Source organism: Ambystoma mexicanum, chromosome 2p (assembly GCF_040938575.1).
Source record: "Ambystoma mexicanum isolate Mex_15411 chromosome 2p, UKY_AmexF1_1, whole genome shotgun sequence".
In the NCBI taxonomy this organism is placed as follows: Eukaryota; Metazoa; Chordata; class Amphibia; order Caudata; family Ambystomatidae; genus Ambystoma; species Ambystoma mexicanum.
Window position 1 is genome coordinate 1,177,808,438 of NC_090923.1, and position 8,412 is coordinate 1,177,816,849.

Below are 8,412 nucleotides of genomic sequence, written 5' to 3' on the forward strand. Positions count from 1 at the left end.
AAATTTGGTAGCAGTGGGTTAAACGGTGGGGATTTGTAAAGCCGGACTAACATACAGCCACACATCCCAAAAATGCTTTGCATACACGATTTTTGCTTCCAAACATAGACTACGATCTTGCCCCAGACAAAAGAGGAATCCATGCAAAATTTGGTAGACGTGGGTTCAACAGTGTGGATTTGTATAGCCAGACAAACATACATACATTCCACTTCATATATAAAGAAGATGGAGCTAAAATGCAAGCTCTTCAGCTAATTTGCATTCCCAGAATGCACCGATTTGTGACTCTTATTTGGAGGTAAACTTCGAGTGTGGTTACTAAGTGGCCATTTTACGTGTGTGATTTGTTGATAGACAATCCCATTCTACTCTCACATTAGAGGTAGAAGTTTTTTTTTCCTTGCATTTTTTAAACCCAGCACAATATTGATGGTGCTGTGTTAGCAAAGTTTGTCAAGATAACACTCCTGTTGCATGTTGCAGTGCCCTTGGTATCTTATAATCCATTTTTAGTTTTGGTTATTATATTGTGAGACCTACCTATACACCAAAACTATGGCATTGGAGTACAGGGAGGAGGGGGCGATGTCAGGAGGGAGACACAGTTTGTGGGTGTTTGGTTATTTACCCACGCATTGACTTCCCATGGCCATGCTAAAGTCTATTACCATTCCCACCCACTACATGCCTCTCCACGCCCTAGAACACATTCACCTGGGATTTCTTGGAGGTAGCTTTATTTAGCAGTGACATCAAACTTTGAGCCATAATTGCCTACCACTTATTTCAAAGCAGTCTTTTGACAACGAATGGCTTAATTGCATCTATAAATGCATTACCGGTTTAATAAAATTGTCTTAACCAAATTGGCCTTCAGCCACCTGATTTAAGAATAGCATACATGTCCTTGCACTGAAGTCCTGCTAAAAAAAGAGGAATTGGCAATGAAAGCAGTTTCGGCTTGTGTATGATTACTATGCATTTGCAATGCACTGCTATCAAATGCACAGGTACCCACACCTTTTTGTGGCTGTTACCATCCTATGGCCAGGTAGTACCCATTATGGCAGTACCTTGTCAAATGCCTATCCCACGTCCATTTGCCAATGCTTTTTGGAGTTGCAATAGGATAAGAACACTTTTGCAATTAGGTATTGTATGGAATAGAAATGCAAAGAGCATGGCAGACTGATTTTGAGTCATCTGCTAGAAGGGCTAAGGGGATATTTTATGTCTTCCAGTCAGGATTTGTGGCGGGTCTAGGCACTTCTGTTAACTTGGCTACCCTTGATTTATTAAAACAAATAAGGCACACTGGTCAACCTATATTTTTGGGATTTGTGGAGTTTAAATCAGCATTTCATTCAGTTGATTGTGCTAAACTTTGGGCCAAATTGGAAAGATGGGCGTGCCCTCCCCATTTACTTGTCTTAATCAACGGTTTGTGCTTCAAAACCTCTATGCAGGTGAGGCTTAATCGGCAAGGGCATATGTCCAAATCGATACCCACGGCAAGAGGTTTAAAGAAGGGGTGTATTTTAGCCCCTGCTTTGTTTAACCTTTACTTGGCCGATATTGGTGCTTACTTGAGAAGGACCAGGTCGTTCCCACCAATGATAGGAGGCCATGTATTCCAATGGATCATTTATGCGGATGACCTGGTCCTGATAGACCAGACACTGGTGGTTTGCAAAAACACCTACAGGGTTTGGAAACGTACTGCCAAGAACACTGGTTTAAAATAAATTCTAATAAAGCAAAAGGAAATGTGCCTCGCCCCTAAACAAACTAAGAAAATAAAAATGAGGATGAAGGTTGAAAACACCCCCTTGGAAAGGGTATATGATTATCAATACTTGGGCATTTCCGTTAATGACTGGTGGAGAGAGACCCCTTATAAGAACAAGTTAAAATTGAAAATGGCTACATTGGCCGCTCAAGGTCTTCTATTGCATAAAATGTTTGGCGGCTACTTTTACGAGCCACAATTACTCTTCTACACACAAAAGGTGGTTCCAACCATGACGTATGGAGTAGAAAGGAACATGTTTTTGTCAACTTGGGACTGGAACAAATTGGCGGGCCGATTCTGCAGTAGGGTTTTAGGCCTTCCTCGAGGTATCCAGATACAGATCATACGCCATGAGTTTGGGCTACTTTCCTTATCAGCAAGGGTACAATGGAAGTTTGTCATTCTTTAGGAAAATTATTATGGCCCAAGATGACTCCATGCTTCCTGTTTTGAGATCTCTATTAAGGGATCACTCAAGGGGGTTGATATCTTTCTGGAAGGAAAATTTCCTGACCTGGTTAAATGGGGCAAACCTATCACTTGAAATGCTTATAGGGAGACGGACCACGGGCAAGCTGAAACTATGGAGAGCGGATTGGTGCATGACAACTCAAGAATGTCATAGGTTTAAGATCTTTCAGAACTATACGCAGGAATGCACAGTCCTCCATGCTCTACCAAAATATGTATTTTGTTTTCCATCACCGAGAATGAGAATAGATTTTCTAAAATTGAGACTCAATTGATGTCTGACAAGGGAAATAATGGGTATAAGAGGTAAGGGCTCAAGGGAATGAAGATTGTGTTGGTTCTGTACAAAAGGGAGTAGAGACATTAATACACTTGATCATAACCTGCCCAGAGTTGACTTCAAGAAGAAAAGCATTTTTGGACAAGTATTTTCAGCATTTGAAATTTGTGACTGAAGGGAAGGTACCGGGGATGATTTACATTGGATAATTGTTGCTATGACCAATGGGGTACTATTGGTCATATCAAAAATTAGATTTTTAGGAAAAATTGATACATGAAATAGATTAGAGAAGGAGTGTGTAGATTTTTAGGTAGTATTTATTAGCTCTCTTTTTGTGTTTTTTGATATTACTTGTTTTTCATTGATTTCATGGATGATTGTTTTTTTATTTGAATTAATTTTCTTGTGTTGATTATGCTGAAAGGTTGATAAATTTAGCCGAATCAATAAAAAATAAAAATAAATGGTATTGTGTTCTCAATTGTTTAGATCCCTTGTTTCTAAATCTCTGAATTATCACTCAGACACATGCTCATCATCGCAGTTAGTGTGGGTTTATCTGGCATTGGAAGAAAAACAGAAGGTTGAAGGTAGGCAGAATGAGTCCTGGAGTGGACCTTAAAGGATGGACAAATGAAAGGAATGTATTATCAAATTAAGGCCTCCTTTAATTTGTATTGTTTTTATTTGCTAAAGATCAGAGATCACTTTGGTTTTGGAAGAATGGTCTCTACAGTGGCAAAGAGACAGATATGATGGAAGACAGTTCAGAGGTGAACGGGGGAAGAGGTCGCTGGATTGGTTGTTATAGGCAAATAAACCATACACAAAGTCAAAGGAGACAGTAAGATTGCTAAGTGAGATGGTATAAAGCAAAAAGGAAGCTGCCAGTACAGGCACTTGGGAGCCTTCCACCAACAAGTGGGTTGGGTGGAGGGGTCAATGCCCCATGAGATTGGTACAATAGATCAGAGCCAATCAAATTAGGCCTTAGGTCTTGGGATCCAGAAGCCGGGGAGGGTGGGAAGGGAGTGGTCAGCCACATAAAAGGCTGCTTGCTGAAGGGCCACAGAGGATTCGAATGAAGAATGAGTAGTAGGTAACGTGAAGCAGTTGGAGACGTGCGTCAGTTCAGCCTCGGTTTTGAAAGCCAGATTAGAGGAGGCTGCATAAGTAAGTGGTGTCCAGGTTATTGGTAACTTTGATGAACACTACACAACCCAGAAGAACCTCTCCAGGGATATCCACTGTCAAGAAGCACAAACCGTGACCCTACACCATGAAACCATTGTGCGTCACTAAAGAACAGACCAGACCAAGTAGTCTATGCATGTTCAAAAGGCAGCCATTCGCTACGTACAATAAGCACACCTCCAGGCCACAAAGCAGTGGGCTGAGAATGTAATATGGACTATCTAATGCTTGAGAAAGAGTAACCACTTACGATACCGGAGCCAGAGCTAGACTTAAAGACTATCATGACAAGGACTTGCAACCTCACACGAGCTTTAACTTTGACCACAGAGGGCTTCCATTGATGATCAGTGGCTGTCCTGCACAAAGGAAAGGGGTGTGGCTTAGACCCACTTATATGTGTTCCGATGTCTGTAACACCTCCCGTGTAGAGAAGGCAGGGAAAGATTGGCCAGGGATATGAGAAGGGCAGAGCCAATGGAGGCAGGAGGGAGAGGATATAAGGGACAACAGCAAACAGGTCGGTGATGGTTGTTCGGGTGATGTTAGGGGAGGAGGTGGAAAACCAGGAGAGCAGGAGTAAGGATGGTGGAAAGGAGCATGGAGGTGGCTTACAGAGAAGGTGAGGCATTTGCTGGTGAGAGAAAGTGGTACTGTAATGTGTGAGTGAAACTGGTAGTAGGAGAGTAGGACACAAGTGATGGGTGACAGAGGGAGTGAAAGGAAAATGACTGAGAAGGTGGGGAGGAGCTTTGGTGGCACAGGTGGAAGGAGTGGCTGCGTAAAGGTGGTGCTAGTTGAGAAGGGCAGAGAGACTAGTAGTGGGATGTACGGAAAAGAGGCAGGAAAGGAAAACAAGAGTAGCAGGGAGTAAGATTGGAGGGTGAAGGAGAGTAGTACGAGGACCATTGGAGGTACAGGAGACAAAGTGGTAGGGAGAGAAGGAAGATGGCGGGTGGACTAGAAGAGGGGGGGAGTGTAGAAAGAGGAAGGGAGAAAGATAGTACAATACAAGGAAAGGAGTGGAATGGAGTGGTAGATCAGGTGAGTGCCCAGAGTGATTGGAAGGCACTATCCAACCAGGGTCCCTGATGGGTGTCACCTAGATTGCTCCCAGATCTGGAGAGCGAAGGTGTTTGCCTTCAGGCCATTACCTATAGGCAGATAGCTTTTAGATAGTAAGGGTTTCTGAAGTAAGGAGGACTGCAGGTACGTTTTAAGAGTTTCTTTATTTGAAGAAAAAAAAGGCCCTCCTGTCCAACATCAATCTCTCATCTGAGCTGGGTAACATTATATATTTATACTCCTTTTCAGTGAAAAAAACTGTTAAAGGGATGTATGGTTACAAGTAACATCGAAACCCCCCAGAAATCCACCAGTTATGGTAAGCTAAGCAACCATAACTCGCATCACCACTGTGCACAGCTAAGACTAACACCCAGGACATCACTGATGTCATCACATATCTGGGTCACTTGTTTTTATTCACTGACATATCTAAGAAAGGCAGTTTGGTTCACCGACAGTCAACATATGAAACTTGAAAAGTTGCTATATATCTAGACGTTAACCTTCTTGTATGTTCTTAAAGTACTTTGCTTATGGTTTGGTCTCAGCTCATGGTGCACATATATAGGGCAATAAGCAGGCTTCAAACACACAATTCTTTTGTATACATGATTATGAACAATAATGTTATTGACATTTTCTGGTGATGTTGTTTCCTTTTTCCTTAGTTTAGTTGCCCTGTATGTGCCTCTGATTGGTATGCATAGTGAGTCTTCATATGTATGGTTTGAACTAGCACAAATATGTAGTAAGCCTTGCATTATTAGCTATTTATTCAAAACTCTGATAAGGTAGCATTCATTATTTTACTATCCAAAATAACCACTTTAAAAAATATTGTACTGCTATGGCACATATTGCAGCCATTGCCTATCTGTATGTATGATTAGGTTCCTGTATTAACAACAACACTCCAATATATTGTTTTGTTTAGATGAGTACATTCTTTAATACACCAAGTAGTTCAGGATAGGTCTCCCGATAACCCCTGACATCTTGTTACCAACAATCCCTTGTAGGGACTTTATCAAAAATAATTTCATATTTGATTAATTTTATTAGTGCTATATGCAAACAGAGGGCCCACTATCCAGTGGCAATGGTCTGCCCGTTGGGAGACGCACCAGTCAAGGGCAAAAATATCTGATCACAAAACAACAAGGGGTACTGGTGCGTCGTGGGTTGGCACTATCAGGTTTAAATTCTTGCAATACAATTACCTGGTCCAATCCTCTTTAACCATAAATGTCATTCTAGCTCTATTCAATCATGCAGAACAAAGGACACCTTGACAACACCCAGTCTTTACAATGAACACATTAATGATGTAGAAAATAACAATCAAATCAACAGAACAAGAAAAATGAATAAATATCATTTGACATATTATATTTGTAAAAAATGTGATAAATAAAAAAGGTGCATTGAAACAACATTAGCAACAATAGATAACCATTCTTAGACATAAACATGCAATACATACAATGGGGAACAAAAACTAAAGACAAAAAGTCAAAATCAAATTAATGAAACAATTACAGAGGAAAAACGGTTCAGTCAGAAATAAGGCTTATTATTTTAGAAAATTTACAAAAAAAAAACATAATTTAGATTGTTCTAATCTGATGTTTGGGTCTGCCAATGCAGAAAGGGGGAACTTTGAAAAGAGACTAGAGGGATTTTCCTCAGACTGGTGGACTTCCAGTGGTCCAAAGTACAAAGTGGAAGGTTCCCCTCTTCACAATGTGCTTTTCGGCGGTTATGAAATCTTTCTTTCAAAGTAGAAGGAAGTAGTCCGCCATCATCAGGGCAATAGGTGACAAGACCCTGTGATTCAAGGAGAGGACAGAAGAAATCAGTAAAGAATTGCTGCGGAAAAGGACAGCAAAGTGGAAGGGGAGATAGTATCAAGCAAGGGGGCAAGGTCTGTATGTAAAGAATATGCAGTGACCTAATTGGTTGAAAGTGCCATAATTAGCATAATGACACTTGCACGAAAACTTCAAACCAAGTTTTAAGTCCCAATCCTGGGGATAATCCAATAATTTATAAGAAAATCCCCAGGGGAAAAAAAATCATGGTATACGTGCCCCCGCTGCCAAAACCCCCAGTATGGATCCCACGGCCAAACAGCGACCAGAGCCAACATCCCCACGTGGAAAGGGAGACAGAGGAGAAGGAGAGTCAAAGATGAGGAAGCTGGATGGAAAACTAGGTGCCGTCCAACCTACGAGAGCCGAACTCACCTATGCTCAGTGAGGACCCGCGTGTAGACATCAAGGTCCTTGTAAGTACGTGCTTGCCAGAACTGCCACACGTATGTGGGGTCGCAGTAGTCAGACGTATGGGAATTGACCGCCAGATCTGAGGCACCTGTGCGGACAAATGTATAGGAATGTTTTGATGAATGTCTTTGCATTAATTTCTGGCCATGTCTCTGCAGTCCAACGAGCGACATGTAAGAAGAGATAAAGAAAAACAAACAAAGTACCAGAATTATTTTAGCTGTCTGTTTTCTGCTAACATATGTGGTGTAGAAAAACAGCTTATGTCCATCACCCCAAATCGGGCGGGTCAGAACAATATACAGCCTGCAGAGTCCTCCAATACAGCATCCACCAAATGCTCACAAATAGCTGCGTGGGTTGTCTGAATCGGAGATAGAGAACAGACAGAAAAGAAAAAAGGGATTATGGGCGGGTGAGACACGCTCAGTACGGCTCCCTGAACGGTATGTATATGAGTGTTTGTGGGTCTGCTTCAGACCTTCCTAATGAGGAGCTGGAGAGCAGAGGCTCTACCATTAGTAATATGAGTGCGTGTATTGAGGAAAATCACGTACCTAGTGGGCCACGGGGAATGCAAAACTCCTTGTGATGTACAGGAGTCCAAGTTAGCCATGGATACGCAGTGCTGAGTCCCAAGTGTAACAGCTTGCAAAAAACTAATTCGGAATGCCGAAGGGCTATATCCGTGGCTATGGAAACCACGTAACATATGGGGGCCTGTTATGTGGCGTGTTCACCGATTGGTTCTCTGAGCCAGTGGGAGGTGCGTGGGAAAGAGCTGCGTGGTGACGTATCTCTGGAAACATTTGGAGACGCTGCATCGGCCGAGAGGTAAAATTACAGCCATTGCTGATGAAGCAGTGTTCTAAAGTGCAGAGACTTCGAAATCGCACCAACGTCCCCTCGTTGCCACGGCGGGTGTGTGTGTTTAGGGGATGCTGATCTGCAAATGCTGCCATGCGATCACCTATCGAAAGCGGATCCAATGTCTGTCATTGCACAATGTAATGAATGGGAAAGTGAAAACATGCAGAAAATGGTGCAAATGAGAATTTAGCCACCGTGTTGTGGCTGTCCTGATTGCCGCGTAGGGATGGCATTTGTACATAGAAATTTACATAAATACATCCAAATAAAAAATAAATCGAATGGACGATGGTAAATGAATAATGAGAAAAGAAAAAATGCCAGAAAATGAAAAAATGAAAAAAAATCAACCACAGCCCGAACTACGGAGGGTACCAATAAGTGATTTTGCCAGAGGATTAGGTCCAAAGGCAGGAGTATCCTTCGTTCCGCTGGAGATAGTGTGT

General features: G+C 42.0%; 1 long non-coding RNA gene across 2 annotated transcripts in view; it reads right to left on the minus strand.

Moving 5' to 3' along the window:
- Window positions 1-7,806, minus strand: part of LOC138567293 (uncharacterized) — a 98,481-nt gene extending 90,675 nt beyond the window's left edge. For both annotated transcript variants that reach the window (XR_011302156.1, XR_011302155.1), the window contains exons 1-2: window positions 7,654-7,806; window positions 7,058-7,184 (exon numbers count right to left, since the gene is read on the minus strand). This is a non-coding gene — a long non-coding RNA (uncharacterized lncRNA). The remainder of the gene's footprint in view (window positions 1-7,057; window positions 7,185-7,653) is intronic.
- Window positions 7,807-8,412: the final 606 nt, after the last annotated feature.